The sequence below is a fragment of the Pinus tabuliformis genome, chromosome 9, assembly GCF_031772625.1.
Source record: "Pinus tabuliformis cultivar Carrire ecotype Pingquan chromosome 9, CPIR1, whole genome shotgun sequence".
Taxonomy (NCBI): domain Eukaryota; kingdom Viridiplantae; phylum Streptophyta; class Pinopsida; order Pinales; family Pinaceae; genus Pinus; species Pinus tabuliformis.
Genome location: NC_142307.1, coordinates 1,914,888,920 through 1,914,905,526, shown reverse-complemented (window position 1 = coordinate 1,914,905,526; position 16,607 = coordinate 1,914,888,920).

Below are 16,607 nucleotides of genomic sequence, written 5' to 3'. Positions count from 1 at the left end.
AGCCTATAAGCTAGTGATGAACTGCAGGAGCTCTTCATAGTTCTGGATCTGACTCTGGATATGTGCCTTCAACTCGACCGCCTTGAGCCTCATCATCTTAGGCAAGTGAAGTGGGGCTCCCTTGTACTTCATCATCCATGTTTGCATGTCATCAATAGGAGCATGCAAGTTCATCAAGACACGTGCTTTTCTAGCACATCACTGCTGCCATCTATTGAGATGGACAACTGCCCTATGCATGTAACCAAACTTGGAGTACAATGCTCGCATAACTGTGTCAAGGGAAAATACTTCATCTAGTATTTCCTTCTTCAGTTCAACTCAAGAGGACATTGTCACCAAGTCTCTTCCTTGCTTGTTCATTTGTAGTTCCTTATCCATTCACTCATTCTCAGCTATTAGAAAGTGAACAGTTGAGCTAGTGGCATCGGCATACACTCTGGTTGCATCAACCAAGAAAGCTGTATGTTTGTTCACACTGGTCATGATCACTCGTTCCTCAACTTGAGCAGGAGATGTATGATCCTTGGGAGTTGACACTCAGCGAGACTGCACAACCCTATGTTGGGATTCGTTGAACGAGATGTTGTGCAGTTCCTCTTCCGGCTGATATCCAGTGATCTCAGTGCCTCCTTGGTCGTTCAAGACTTTATCATCATCTGGATCCATTGAATTGGGTGAGTTGACCTCTTTGTGTTGAGGCATGAGGTTGGTGTATTGTTCCAACTCCTGCTACTCCATGTCTGCATCCAACTATTGAAGTGCTTGTTCTATCTCATGAGCGATGTCTTGCCCCTGCAATGCTTCACCTTGTTCACCTGATGCCTGCTGTTCTGATGAATCAACTACTTGTACGGGTGCTGCTTCATCTATTTGCACATGTTGTGCCCCTTTCTATATCTGCTGCTGTTGCGCTTCCCTCTCCTTGTTTGCTCAGCTCTTGTTCCTTTTGGAGTTGCACCCTCAGCTCATGCAACTCCTTCTCTACTTCTTCAATTCTCTTCTTATCCCTTTTCCTTCACGTGAGTCACTTGTCACACTGGTGCCTCTTTGCCTCTATAGCCATAACTACTTGCTCCACAAGTGGATCTGCTCGAAACATGTAGCTTTTCTCCTCCTCGATGTGATCGACAATCTTCCTCTTACCTTTTTCGTGCACTGGTATGCTTGCCTCTGCTACCACTGCTACTGCTCGTGGTGGTGGTGCTCTCCATGATGCTGCTTCATGTTTCTTCACTAACCACTCCACAACGAAGCCGACCTGTTCATTAGGTCTAGAGCAACTGTATAAATATCTCCATGGGTCTTCCTCGGCCCAATGACATGCCCCGTGGATCTAGTAGAACTGAACTATCGTGCAGTGATCCTTCGCAATACACTATGGGTCATATGGATTATAGCTTTGGAGGTCAAATTGGTACTTCTTTATCAGTTTGGCTTCGACATCTGCTTGCCTGATACTCTGAATCTCATATGACCCAATGCGCAACGAAAGAGTGGGCCAAGGTGCCCTCTTCTTCCGACGCAATCTAACTGTCAATCCTACTAAGATTTCATATGCTACTTCCTAAATGAGAAGTATGTCCAAAGAAAACTTCGGTAGAACATGTGTAGGCTTCTTCATGCTGAAAATTTGAATGAAGGTGCTGGACAGTGAGGCATACCAATTAGCAATGCCTATTAGTGACTCCATTGCTTCCTTCGACATGTAGGGTGGATCTTGTTTGAATATCATCTTGTACATTGGGGTGAAGAAATGATCGAACAGATGTGTGATTATTCCTTTGAAGCTACATTCAGACAACAAATTGAAATTCGTATCCACAATAGTCTCCGTCGGTGACCATGACCGCTCCAATCCTGGAAACTTCTGTCAGGCCCAAACTACATCTAAGATGTAGGCGAACATGTAAATATCTGCTTCCATACCTCTGGGTGACTGTCGAGCCTTCATTACTTGTTCCTTTAGCTAGTGAGCCAATATGCTGGAGCAGTTACATGGTTTTCTTTCCTTCGCTAGCCACTTGGTCCAGTGTGATCACCCAACTTTGTGGGAAGGTTTCCCTACTTGCTCTGCCATACAGTCGACAAGAAAATATGACCAAGTATTGGTACGCCTTCCTCAATATCTTTGTATTGTAGATTTGGTTGGGTGTCAACCTGAAACGAGCTGGATCCTTTACCAAGTGCTTGAGAATGTCTCTTGAGTTAGCACTGCTGTTGAGTAAGCTGAATGTAGTCTTCATGACAGTGACGGGCTCCAAAATCTGATACATCTCATCATAATCTCATGCCCAGGATGTTTCAAGCTTCGTCCCACTAACATTGCTCAAGGTCATCATCTCGGGATCAATGTGAGAGATGATCCAGTGTATCATGTCCACGCATGGGAACGCAGGGTATCTGCATGTAATCTGCTACAAGCTAGAATTGTGAATTTTCACGTACACCTGACGCTCTTTGATGTCTTCCTCAAAAGTGCCTAAAAATGTTTCATTGACCTCTTGCCACTTCAGTTTGATGTCCCTGTCTAGATACAACTTTGTATCTTCATAGATCGGTAGACTAGAGGACACTCGCTCAACTGCTGCTCCAGTTGCATTTCCATCAGTGTCCTATGATCCTGTTCTCTTGGAAGCCATTGATCTAGTACTACTAAGAGACGGATGAACACCTAAAAGATATAGACAGAAGCAACATGCATGACAAGAAATCTGTTAGCGAAAACCAAAGCAAATTCAGGGAATGACAGAGCACATAACCGGGAAGATGATGGGAAAGACTGCACAATTTCTTTTGGGAGGCTGGGTGACTAGCTACCAAAACTGTGAAAAAGGCAGTTCAGGTTTTCTGGGAGGCAAGATTGGCAACTGTACTTTTGCAATGTGCAATCTAGACTGGGTGCTGGCTACTGGGATTTCACAATGCACAATTCCTGCTACGAGTGACTGCAAGCTCAAGGACTGCATTGCACAATTTTCTAGGCCAGCAGTCACTGTCCCTCAAAAATACAAAAAACAATCCTAGAGGAAAGTGCTGGGTAGAAATGTGTATTTCTGGAGAGGAAGACAGAGCCTTCCTTCCACAAATTGCGCAATGTTGTCTCAGTGAAGGCAGAGTCCGAGCCATGGTTGGCTCGACTCGTCGATGGGCAACTAAAAACAAATATTACAGTGAATGCATGGCGACACTAAGTGAAAGAAGAAGTGATTGACAGTGCATGCAAACACGAATGAATAATTCAGCAAACAGATCAACATGCATGTGGGTGAAGAAATTCGCCGAATCGACAACCGTTCGTGAAAAATAGTTTCATGCATGCGACAACAGTGAGATAGCAATGAAAATTGAAACAAAGCTAGGACAAGCTAGTATACATGAAAATGGCAGCAAGCGTTCAAATAAATCAAGCAAACATCACTCACACAAGCGAATACACAAAAAGCGACAGAAATGCTGAAAAAGACAAGTTGAGGCTACAAACTCGTGAATAGCTGAGCCATATGTATCGAAGAGTCCTGGATGTGTTGTGGGAATGCTAGAGCTCTAAGATTGATGTGAAAGAATGAGCTGTGATGCATCGAATAAATAATTTTTGAGCTCATGACGCGCATGCCACAAATCTAGGAAAAAGCGACACTTGGAGGAAACTTTCTAAAACAACTTTGCATGTAACCTCCAGCTGCTAAAAATATCTCCTTGAATCATGGGATTCCTTTTACACATTTCCTTATTCTATTCCAGGAAAAATTAATCCATGCATGCAAGTCAAGTTTCCTTGGTCTTGGGTCGAACTAGTCAACCAGACTGCTCATGCATGAAGTTGCTCAACTACTTGAGAAAAATGCACATTTCTGGCTAGGAGATGGGATGGATGCCCAGTAGATTTGTGCTATTTCTAGGTAGAGCAGCTAACTTCTACCTAGATTTGTGAAAATTCTAGGTTGAGCAGCCCTCCTGGGGAAAATTACATAATTTTCACTGGGAGTGTTGACTAGCATAATTGCACAATTCTGGAGCCCAACAGGCTGCTAGACAGGATTGCACAATTATTGGAGAGAAGGTTGGTTTCCCTCCAGAAATGCTTAATTTCTTGGGCGAGCTTATCAGCCTGCAGCTGGACCAAGTGCAGGTGATCAACCTATGAGGGGAATGCATGAGGCTGTGATCAACAGGCTGCCTTTGTGCAAGAAATACACTGAAGCTTGTGTACTTGATGAAGCAATACAAAGTGCTATGAAAGGTTGGTAGGGAGGCTCCAAAACGAAGGTATGAAAAAATTTTGGAGGGTGGTTGTAGCCGCTAGAACACTTGGTTGACTATATTTTTAGATATATTGTCCAAGGAAGTTAGGGTTTCTGTATGCTCCAAAATTTAGTCTCAAACAAGTGCCATGTGGAAAATCATCATAACTTTCTCTACGCACATCAAATTTGAATTTTGTAAAAAGTGAATAAAATTGCACAAACTATATTTTGGTAGGTAGACATTTCGGGGTTTAAGGTTTTAGTAATACATGGTATTCCATACAATTTTTCTCTATTGAACTAATCCATAATCAAGCCATCATGGGAGATTTGACATAACTCTAACTTGAATAATCCAATCACAATCTTACTTGTGGCATTAGAAAGAAGGCAAAAATAGATACCTCAGATGTCATTAAATACCTTGGAAGGTGGAAATCACATAGATCCAATAGTTTCAAAGTCAGCAAGATCGACAAGCTCAAAATCAAGCCCTTAAAAGGTGTGTATTTTTAAGTTTGCATAACTTTTGTTTGAAAAATCCATTTGAAGTGATTCAAAGAGCATACAAAAGTATAGATATCATTATTTTATTCCAAAATGACTCACAAAAAATTATTGATACACCCATTATGCATGTATAAATCTCTACTATGACTCTTGAAGAAGAGGAAGAAATGCAACATGATATATCAAAATTACAGGAACAAGTGAAACAATTTTCACTTTCACAAACAGAAACCAAGAATGAATTGGAAGAAATGATGAATGTTATTATGGATGGTGTAGAGCTATAAAAAGGGTCTCTTTCACCTCTAATTACCTCACATTAATATGTCAATCCGGGAACATTTGGTTATTTCAAAGAGTGACTCAATCCGAGGCTATTTGTCAGAGTAATGCAAGTAGTACAATGTTCTACAAAATACGAGAGTAAACTGATGCTTGTCTATAACTAAGTTTCTTCACATGACTAAAGCACACACTCTCAAAATATCAGTCAAGGGTCCAACAACAGTAGTCCATCCCTTTGGAAACTGATGGAAAAGGAAACTAGAGCATAGATCACGGGTCTGGGAGCAAGGCAGTAAATGCAGAGGCTCACTATAGCCACAGATCGTCTCTCACACCAAATGCGAGTAAATGAAACAGCAGATAGAAATGGAATGGCAAATAGGAAATTAAACAGTAAATCTAGAAAGGAACAACAATGCTTAAAATGGAACAACAATTCTGAAATGGAACAGCAATCACTATAACTAAACCTCGCGAGTAACAATCAAACTTTATACTATCAACTCAAAAGCTCTTATCGTAATCAAAACTCCAATCTTTCATTCTCCAAGCAAATCACGCAATCCACTAAAGGAACAGTAATAACTCTCAATTATGGAACAGCATGTGAAAGTCATACACACATAATATTCTAAGAAAGTAATCTGAATTTAATCTCAATCATCAACAGGAATTATAACTGTGTTTCCAAATGGAACAGCATGGATTCTGAATCATAAAGAACACACCTTTCAGATAATTACCTTAACACACATACTCAACATAGAAGCTTCATAACACAAGGATAATACTGTTGAATCTAATAAGATTTCATCCACTCCGAAAGTATTGATAATATAACGCAGAGTCATAAATGAATGAATCTTAGCAGAGCATGTAATGTAAATTATAAAGCATATCAGATTACCAACTAGTGACGATAAGCAAACCATGCAGAAATCAAATCGTAGTGATACAGAAACAAGTGTCCTCTAGGGCTGGGCCCTTAGCCTCAAGGGTACACTGCTTTAAGCTAATCCAGACGCGAAGATGAGATAATCACCAGGTTTATATTAATGCATAAAACATAAAGTACAATGAGCCAAGTTCAACGAGACTCGATGATCAAAGTTAAGTCTTAACAAAAAGTTACATAAAAAGCTTCTCCTCAGACTAACAATGTCGTCCCTTTATATAAGGATAACGGCGGAGATGTCTAAGTGATAAGATAAATAAAGAAGCGATTCGATCCTGAGGGATTTGCAAAACTGTTAACCCCTAATCACTTCTTTCTCTTCCTCCGAGCTGGTGCCTTTTCCTCCTTTTCCAGACCAGTTTGCTTCAGTTTGCTTTGCCTCGTCTGCACTCGGTCCTTCGTCAAAGGGACAGCAGTTACCCTGTTCTTATCTTCTTCTTTGGAACAACAACTCCTCGTTTCTACCCTTTCCTGCATAGGAAAATGACAATTATCAGTGGGTAAGTCTTTGCATACTAATTCCACGTATTCTACCACAATTCACTATTGTTTTCCTCATTCATGATGTAAAAGATTCATAAGTCCTACTGAAAAGCCACTAAAATAATCATTAAAAACATACCTTTTTAGTACTCCACACACCCCCCTACTTACCCTGTTTCATGCCCTCATGAAAACGTTGTAGTTGACATGTAAAGTAGTGAGAGAGTAGGCTAGAGAAGGAATCTCATGTGGAGGCCTATAGCCATGGTGAGTGACTAGGTAGTCAAAGAACTGGCCTGTTTGACCCTCAGGCATCTCATATAGGGCTTGATATCCGGGTGCAGGGTGCCAGATAATTGGACTGCGGAATCTATATCCTAACCAGGATGGCCCTTCCCTCAAGATGCTTTCACCATAGAGGTTCAAACGATTGGTGGCTAACTGAAAATTCTCATACTTAAATGGCTCCCTGAGCTGGATGTTTGGATTAGAGGTTCGGTACCAGAATTTGGCTGCATCAATGGCGAGGTCTTTGATAGAAAGAAAATATTCTAAACTTTGTCGAATGAGTGCCTTGTGCATGGGTCCTAATGTTTCAATGACACCCGGAGTTCTCATAAGGTTTCTATGTGCTCTCCATAGCTGTGTTGGGTCCCTAGGCTCAGCCCTTACCCACAGGTCTAGGCCATTTTCCTCTCTCTGAAAAGTGTTATAGGCTTTGAGCCATTTAATCTGATTGACCCCGAATGAAATGAATGCTTGCAATTGAATGTCCCCAACAAAAGGGCCAGGGTTCAACTCAGTTTCCTGATCTAGCACGAGGTTATGCAAATAGAATTCACATAGCAATCTCTGGACCTTCACCCCATAATGTTCACAACAATCGATAAAGTCATTGACAGTATTAATTTGTATTAGGGCACCTGCTTTAACAGCCTTTATCTTTAATTGCAAGTATCGCTCCAATAAAAACAAAGCATAGCTTTTGGCAGGGTCCCTACATGCTAAAACGTCATTGTATAAAGAACACAAGGTATCCATCTGTTTGATAACAGTATCTAACCTATGGGTTACCTTTGCAACTTTCTCTTGTTCCTTTTGCCACCCTTCAAAGGCCTGGCTTTCAGATTGATTAACATTCCGTACTTGCTGTTGGAGTTCTTCATACTTCTCACGAGGGACTGTCTGCTCTCTAAGCCTCTCCATCTCTTGCTGAGCCTCTTTAAATCCTTTGTGCAGGGTCCTTGTCTTTGGATCTCTTTTCCATGCATCAGTGGAGGCCGGGAGTTTTACCTGAACTTTCTTATTTCGTTGCTTTGAGTTCAGAACCCTTATCACCGCTGAGGGTGGTGCCTCTGTTTGAATCTCCTTGTTGTCTTTTTCTTTTTTAAGACGAATACCGGCTGGCAACTGTTCCTTTTCAAATGGAACAGCAGTCTGTCCCTCAGCTTTATTTGGAACAGCAGCTGAAATTTCAGCGTCATTTGGAATAGCAGCTGGGCCTTCAGCTTGATTTGGAATGTCAGCTGGGCCTTCATCTTCAATTGGAAACAGAGCGATTTTTAGTCCTCCACCGTTTTATCCTGCAGTTTCTTACTGCAGTGGTCATCTTTTTCTTACTGGCGGTCTTCCTTGTCCTCTGCCTTGCTTTTAGAATCCTGATCTGCTGGTGGAGCTGGGCTATTATGCTCAATAACCTCCGCTGTTCCTTTCGTAATTCTCTAATTTCCAATGTTTTGTTAGAAGGAACAGCAGGCTTTTTGCTGCGTTCTGGGCCGTGACTAGTCCCTTGATCTTTCTCCTGGGGTACTTCTTCACTATGTTGTGCTGGTTGTTCCGGGGTAAGAACCCTAGCTGATTCCGTGGCTTCGCTTTCTATTCTCACTTCTTCTGGAATTTCTTCTGGTGCCGTGGGAACAGATTGTTCCCTCTCAGTATCTCCTATCTCTTTTTCATCATGAACAGGCAGATTTCCTTCCTCTGCCTCTTCTGCATGTGGTTTTTCAGGTGCATCTTCTTCCTGGGGTTTGTCGCGGAGGTATGGTGGAGTGGAAGGTTGGCCATACTCACCCATATTGGCCAAGATTGCGGCCAATTCCTCTTCTCCTACTGGGTCCTGTGGTGGGCTACCTACCTGCTGTCCCATTTCCTCCTCCTGCCTGGATTGTCCATCTTCTGCCTTAGGATGCTCAATCTCCATTTCAGGGTTCTCGGCTTCTATCTCAGGGTGTGCAACTTCTATCTCAGGGGGCTCGACTTCTGTCTCAGGGTGTTCAACTTCTGTCTCAGGGGGTTCGGCTACTTCATCGTTTTCTTCTTCGGATCGCTTAGCCTTCTCGGCCTCCCCTTCCTTTTCTCCTTCAACTTGTTCTTCTTCTATCTCTGGTCGTGTGGGTTGTTCATCCTCAATTACCACTGGCTGGCTAGTGCTTTCCTGGAGTTTTTCTAGCCTTCCTCTTATTCGGGCTAACCGGACTGATTTTCTGCGTTTCTCTAGCTGTTCCGGTGTCTCAGTGTCATGCTTCCGTTTTACTGACTCCTGGCGGGTTTCTGGTCGTTCGGATGTGCTTGCAACAGGTTTTTGTTTTCTTAATTCTCTGCATTTTTCCAGACGTTCTGGTGTGCTTAGAGTATGTTTACGTTTTGGGGAAGGTGTTGTCGCTCTCCCCTCAATTATTGCAATTAATTCTTTCCAGCTGCTTTGCTGCTGGGTAAGACTATGATTAACTATTAATCGGATTAATCCATGGTGGCTGACAACTGATTCTACATGCTGTGCCTTTTTCAGGCTTCGTGCGGCGTCATGGAGTAAAGAATTCAGAAGTGCAGGAAGGTTTACAGAGCATTTATGTTTTAAAACAGCTAAGAGTTTAAGGTGTCGTGGCCTTACCACGTCTTTTCTCCCCTCACAGGTGATGTAGCTTTGCACTGTTCTCGCTAGTTCTGCCCAGGGTTCTCCTAGCATTGCTGGCAGGACTTCCTTCTCTTTAACTGTTAAGCTCTGGCCTTCGTCCTGGAAAATTTCCACGATCTTCTAGAGTCTTTCCTTCTTCAATGTCCATACAGGTCCGGTGGCTGGTAGTCCCAAGACTTTGGCAATTATATCGTCGGTGACTGCTATTTGCTTCCCCCGCACCATGGAGTGATCCTCCTGTAGATTCTGCAGAAATTCCATTGCTACTGTTTCATTGGACTCCTTCAGGCGACTGAGATAAGTCAGCCACCCTGCTCTTTCCAGGATCTCCCGAGCAGCAGTGGAGACTGTCAACTTTTGTGGTTCGCTTCGAACTGCCCTGCCTCCCATGGTTTCACTATGGATTCACAATGGAACAACAGCTGCTTGTGCTGTTTGAAACACAGAGAGAGTAGTGATCGTCGAATTTGGAAAAAACACAGAGTATGCAACAGAAATGAGTTATGAACAACAACTTGTATAGAAAAAAATAGAAATGTCATGCCGTTAAACCGTGCCATTTCCTGGTATGCTATCTTTCCCGAATAATGAGCTGACACATAACCCGGGGAATCATGAGGTGAACCTCCCCCCCGCAATGCGATAGGCTGCCCCAACCGTCAAAGAAAGGATCGGCACCCCGATCTATAACCAAGTCATAAAGGAACAACGTATGAAAATATGCCATGTTTAGAAAAACAACGGTTTGCCGAAATCGAGGCGTAAAGTTGGATCGCATATTACGTAAGAGGCTGCTGTGATATGATGCGAGGCCAGGGATAGGATGTTTGTCGTACTTGCCAAATCTCAAGTGGTCATTGTCACCTCCTTTGCCATGATTGGTGTAATAAATGTCGATGCGGTATATAAATCGGGAGTTAGTGCCTAGGATATAAGAAACAAAAGAGTATTAGTATCCTACCTATTGGGGTAATTAATGTAACCTCGATACCATTAACAGTGCTCTGCGACCGACAGGTGTCTATAACCTTGGCAGAGTTGTTTATTTCACCCGCGGAACCATGATCCTTTGTGTGCATATTAAGGAATGAAATGTCAAAGTGTAGGTCATTATGCTGGCTTGGTAACCAGGTAGCCATAATGCCATTCACGAGGAGGGGGCGAAAAGTGGGTAGGTCGGCTCGTGATGAGACCTCCTGTTCCAAGGTTTTCTTCTTTTACTATACCTTTTGGACCATATCCCTAGTGTGGTGGCCATAGTGGGAATGCCACTTCGCTTCCATCCTCATTATCATGGTAGGCTGGCCCTTGATGAGACCCCCTATCCTGCATTTGACAATTTATAATTCTTTTGCTTTTTCTTTCTCTTTTTGATAAAGCACTATTCCTTATATATCCACAAAGGGTGGTTCAACACTGCTTAAGAGTAGGAATGGTGGAAGAAGTCTTATCATCTCAATAGGAGGATATAAACCCTTTGCTCTTAGTCCTGAACAAAATCAAAGAAAAGAATGACATGATAAAAGATAACCAATCAGGGCAAGATTAGTAAGACAATGATAGCAAAAGATAAGTACATCCTTCCTTCTGTCCTCTTACCAATACATAGCCTTATAAAGATAGCGATTTATAATTGCCTGATTTTAGTGTGTTGTGATTTGGATTCATTGCATAAGTGCATTGCTTGTCGCTAAAAGACTTTGAAAGAATAGGGGCAAGAAGCATCCTTACTTGGACCAACAAGAGGTTAGTTGTGTCACAAAGAGAGAACAAGTATACTAGATGAATAAAGGAGCATGAGTTCAAAAAGTGCAAATGTCGTTCCTTTTGGAAAAGGAACAACAGAACACAACAATGTCGTTCCTTTTGAAAAAGGAACAACAAAAATCAAAATGTGTTGTTCCTTTTGAAAAGGAACAACAGAAAATCAAAATGTGTTGTTCCTTTTGAAAAGGAATAACAGAAAATCAAAACGTGCTGTTCCTTTTGAAAAGGAAGAACAGAAAATAAAAATGTGTTGTTCCTTTTGAAAAGGAACAGCGGAAAATCAAAACGTGCTGTTCCTTTTGAAAAGGAACAGCAGAAAATAAAAACGTGTTGTTCCTTTTGAAAAGGAACAGCAGAAAATAAAAATGTGTTGTTCCTTTTGAAAAGGAACAGCGGAAAATCAAAACGTGCTGTTCCTTTTGAAAAGGAACAACAGAAAATAAAAATGTGTTGTTCTTTTTGAAAAGGAACAGCGGAAAATCAAAACCTGTTGTTCCTTTTGAAAAGGAATAACAGAAAATCAAAACATGCTAAAATGTGTTGTTCCTTTTGAAAAGAAACAGTAAAAATCAAAACGTGCTGTTCCTTTTGAAAAGGAACAACAAAAAATCAAATCATGTTGTTCCTTTTGAAAAGGAACAGCAAAAAAAATCAACATGTGCTGTTCTTTTTGAAAAGGAGCAACAGAAAATAAAAAGTGTTGTTCCTTTTGAAAAGGAACAACAGAAAATAAAAAGTGTTGTTCCTTTTGAAAAGGAACAGCAAAAAGATGCAAATGCCATTCGTTTCAGGAACGATAGAAAAAATTGAAATCTATGTATGCATAACAAGTTCGAAAAAAAAAGATTATGTACAAATTGTGAAAAGAAATAAATTCCTTAATGAATTACCGTTGAGGAAGATTTCTCTTCCTCCCCTAAGATCTCCATATCAGCGTCTCTGCGTAGCTGTTGGCAGAAGGATTCCCGAGTGAGTGGTTTACGATAGACACGAACCCTGTGGCCATTCACTTTGAAGGTGTATCCAGACCCGTCAATGGTAGTTAAAGTGATGGTCCCATTGTCATGTACCTTCTGGATTTTGTATGGTCCTAACCAACGAGTCTAGAGTTTCCGAGGGAAATCCTGAAACCGAGAGTCATATAATAGGGCCCAATCTCCTTCATGAAAGACTTTTTTTTTGATAAGGGCATCATGCCATTTAGCTCGCTGCTGTTGAATCAATGCTGTATTTTGTAGTGCAGAGAGCCTGATTTCGTCCAATTCATTGATCTGTTGTAGTCGATTAATCTGTGCCTCAGTTAAATCTAAGCCGACTTCCTCTGCTGTTCGTAATGTTTGGATTTCAGATTCTATAGGGAAAATGGGTTGTTTTCCAAACACTAGTTGATAAGGTGAGTAACCAGTGGTGCTTCTCCATGTTGTTCTATAGGCCCAAAGTGCTTCAGGTAGTCGGGCAGCCCAGTCACACCTAAGTGAGGCAATGGTTTTTGTTAGGATCGATTCTATTATCTTATTGCTGCTTTCTACTTGTCCGTTGGCCTGTGGGTGATATGGAGTAGTGATTTTGTGCTGGACATGATAATATTTAAGTGTTGCTGCTAATCTATGGCCAGCAAATTGTGGTCCTCCGTGTGTGATTATTTCCCTTGGAAGGCCATAACGTACAAATAGATGGAAGAGGAACTATATAACAGAGTCTTCTGTGGCCCTAGGCAATGCTTCTGCTTCAACCCAGTTGGTGACATATTCTGTTGCCACCAAGATATATGTTCTTGATGAGGGGTTGATGGGTCCAACGAAATCAAGAGCCCCACGCTCAAATGGTTCGATGACTAACTGAGGTTTAAGGGGCATCTCATCAGCTTGACCAGGACGTCCTGCTTGGTGGCAGCTGTCACAGGCTTGGACAAATTTCTTTGCATCTCTGAAAATCGTGGGCCAGTAATATCCTGTCTGTAATACTTTGTGTCCCGTTCTACGCTCAGCGAAGTGTCCCCCACATGGTCCGTCGTGACAGGCTTTTAGGATGTCAAAGATTTCATCTTCTCGAACACATCTCCTCATATGCATGTCTGCCCCTGTATGAAACAAATAGCCGCCAATCCAGGGAAATCGAGTACTCTTCTGAACAATCTGTTTTCGCTCATTAGGGGTTAAGTGTTTTGGTAGTTTACCTACTGCAAGGTAATTGGCAACATCGGCATACCAGGGTGTTCGAATGGAAATAAAAAACAGATGTTCATCCAGAAATTGATCTTCAACTGCTACTGCATCAACTGGCTTTGGCATTCTTGAGAGAAAATCAACTACAGGGTTCTCTTTGCCAGGTCGGTCCTTGATTGTGATATCGAATTCCTGCAATAAAATCAACCATCTAGTTATTCTGGAATTTGTGACAGGCTTATTTGCTAAGTATTTTATGGCGGAATGATCTGTATACAAAATAACAGGATAGCCTGTAATATAATGTCTAAATTTATTGACAGCATGTATTACAGCTAGGAATTCCTTTTCAGTAACAGTGTAATTTAATTTAGCAGGGGATAAATTTTTGCTGATATAATAGATAGCATATGGTTTTTATCTACTTCCTGCTCAAGGATTGCGCCAATGGCTGTATCTGAGGCATCAGCTGATATTTGAAATGGCAGGTCCTAGTTTGGTCCTCGCAGGACTGGGGCTGTAGATATAAGCTTCTTTAAATCCTTGAAAGCACGTTCACATTTGTCTTTCCAAAGAAAATCAATGTTACCAGTTAGTGCATATAAAGGTGCAGCAATATGTGAATAATGTTTTATAAATCGTCTATAATATCTAGAAAATCCAAGAAAGCTACGTACCTCTGTTTGAGTAGTAGGACTGGGAATAAGCAAAAGTATTTGGATCTTGGTCGGGTCTACCTGAATGGTGGCTGCTGAAATATAATGTCCTAGAATAAGTCCTTCAGTCATCATCATGTAACATTTTTCGTGACTTAAGTAGAGCCTGGTAGCTATACAGTGTTGTAGGAATTTTTCTAGGGTATTTAGTGCTGGATCAAAATCATCTCCATAGGGTGTAAAGTCATCCATATACACTTCAAGTCCATCATTTATTAGATCTACAAAAATGCTAAGGATAGCCCTTTGGAATGTGGCGGGAGCATTACATAGGCCAAATGGTAGGACTCGGTAGGAAAATGTCCCCCAAGGACAAGTGAAAGTTGTTTTGTCCTGGTCTTCAGGGGCAATCTGAATCTGATTGTATCCACTGAAGCCATCCAGGAAGGAAAATAATTTTTTCCCTGCCAAAGTATCTAGCACTTGGTCTATGAATGGGAGTGGAAAGTGGTATTTTTGTGTTTCTTTATTGAGTTCCCTGTAATCCACACAAATTCTCCATTTCCCATTCTTTTTTGGTATGACCACAAGTGGAGAGACCCATTTACTGTCAGAAATAGGATAAATAAAATTAACATCTAACAGTTTCTGAAGCTCCGCTTTAACCACATCTTTTAAATGAGGATTGGGTCTTCTCTGCGGTTGACGGACAGGTCTAACATCTTTTTCTATATAAATGTGGTGTGTACACAAATGTGGGTCGATTCCTTTCATATCAAGGTAATCCCATGCAAATGCCTGTTGATATTTTCTTAATAGATGGATGAGCTTAGTTTCTTGTTCAAGTGTGAGGTTGGCATTGATATTTAAAGTTTTTCCCGGTTCAATTTCCACAATTTTACTATTTGCGACAGAAGTAACAGGTATTGTTTGATCATGTGTGTCTTTCAGAGGATCTTCCTCTAATTCATTATCAAATGCTGCTTCTATCATATGACATTGTGTGCAGGATTCAACTTCAGTTTGACTGATGAAATTATTAATGGCATCATCTTCTGTTTGATCTTTAAAATCAAGTGCCTCTTGCAATGTCAATGGAGATCTAATGTTGTCAGTAAGGTATGATACAAGATACTTGTTAGTTTTAATTATTGTGAGACTTGGCTGCACTGGAGGGTATAGAACCAAATTCTTAATATCGGGTCCTTTAGTTATGGTGATATTTCCTTGCCGGCAACCAATGTAAGCATCGGCGGTGGAAAGCCAAGGCCTTCCTAGGATTAGCGGGTGTCCATCAAGTCGGGTTTTTGGATTAATTATCAGGAAATCGGTTGGATATTCCCAGGAGTCTATAGAGACCATGACATCGTGTAGAGTACCTTCCGGTTTAATCACAGATCGGTCAGCTAATTCTAACAAAGTAGAGGTAGGTTCTACAGATGTAATGCCGAGCTTTTGACAGGTGTTGGTTGTTAAAATATTGATTGCAAATCCTAGATCAACTAAGGCATTAGACAAGGTCTGATCGTAAATTTGAACAGTTACAATTGGATTTCCTGGGCCTTCATATTTGATGGGTGTTTCTTTCCCGGATAAGAGATCAGATAAAGTGCCGACTACTTGAACTTTTGGATAAGTTGTTATATTCCTCCTTGGTTTCTTTATGCACAATTCTTTAATAGTTTTTGCATATATAGGAATGTCTTGAATGGCTTGGAGGAACGGGATTTTTATGTACAAATTTTGTAATTCCCCCAGAATGTCAAAGTTAGGGTACTATAAAGGTCGAGGTATGATTAATCATTCTGGGAATGAGGGAGATGATGTGGTTGGTTGATTATGAGACTGCTGATTATTTACATCCTCTCGTTGCAATTGATGTTCTCTTACTAACTGATCTTCATTATGAACTGTTTTATCCCCCTCATTTTGAATGATACGTCCAGATCGTAATTGAAGATCATTACACTCCCGCAGATCAGGTCCTATTTCTGGTGATTCAATGATTTGAAGAGATTGGAATGGTCTGTTATTTGGATTGGGGTTGGGTTGGGTTGGGAGTTGCGGTCTCAAATTAGACAGGGGATTTTGTTGTAGAGCTGGCAGAGTAGGTTGAGGGAGCGGAATAGTTCCTATTGGCTGTTGCATCGGTCTTTGCCAGTTCGTCTGCCAGGATGAACCTTGTGAAGTAGGGGGAGTCCATTGCGGAGGATATGGGATATTTTGCCAATATGGTGAATTATAAGGGAAATTCGGCCAACTAGATTGATTTGGATGATTCATCCATGGGTTTGAAGAAGGAAACAGTGGTGGTGACCAATTTGGGAATGGGGGTGGGGGCTGATTTTGCCACATATTATATTTTTGAGCGTTATATTGCGGAGGCTGAAAAGAAGAGGTTGGGTCTGAAAACATACCGGATTGTCTTTTCTGCCACTGGCGGCACTGGTTGATCAAGTACACTGATTCTGGTTCTTCCTCTGCTTCCTTATATACTGCCTTTAATCCAGGAAGTGAGGGGAAGCTATCCGTAAGATGATCGTTTGTACAGATGGCACATGTTCAGACTGTATCCAGTGGACACTCCTTGTGGCTATGTTTTTTTCTGCATCGGGGGCAGAAGAT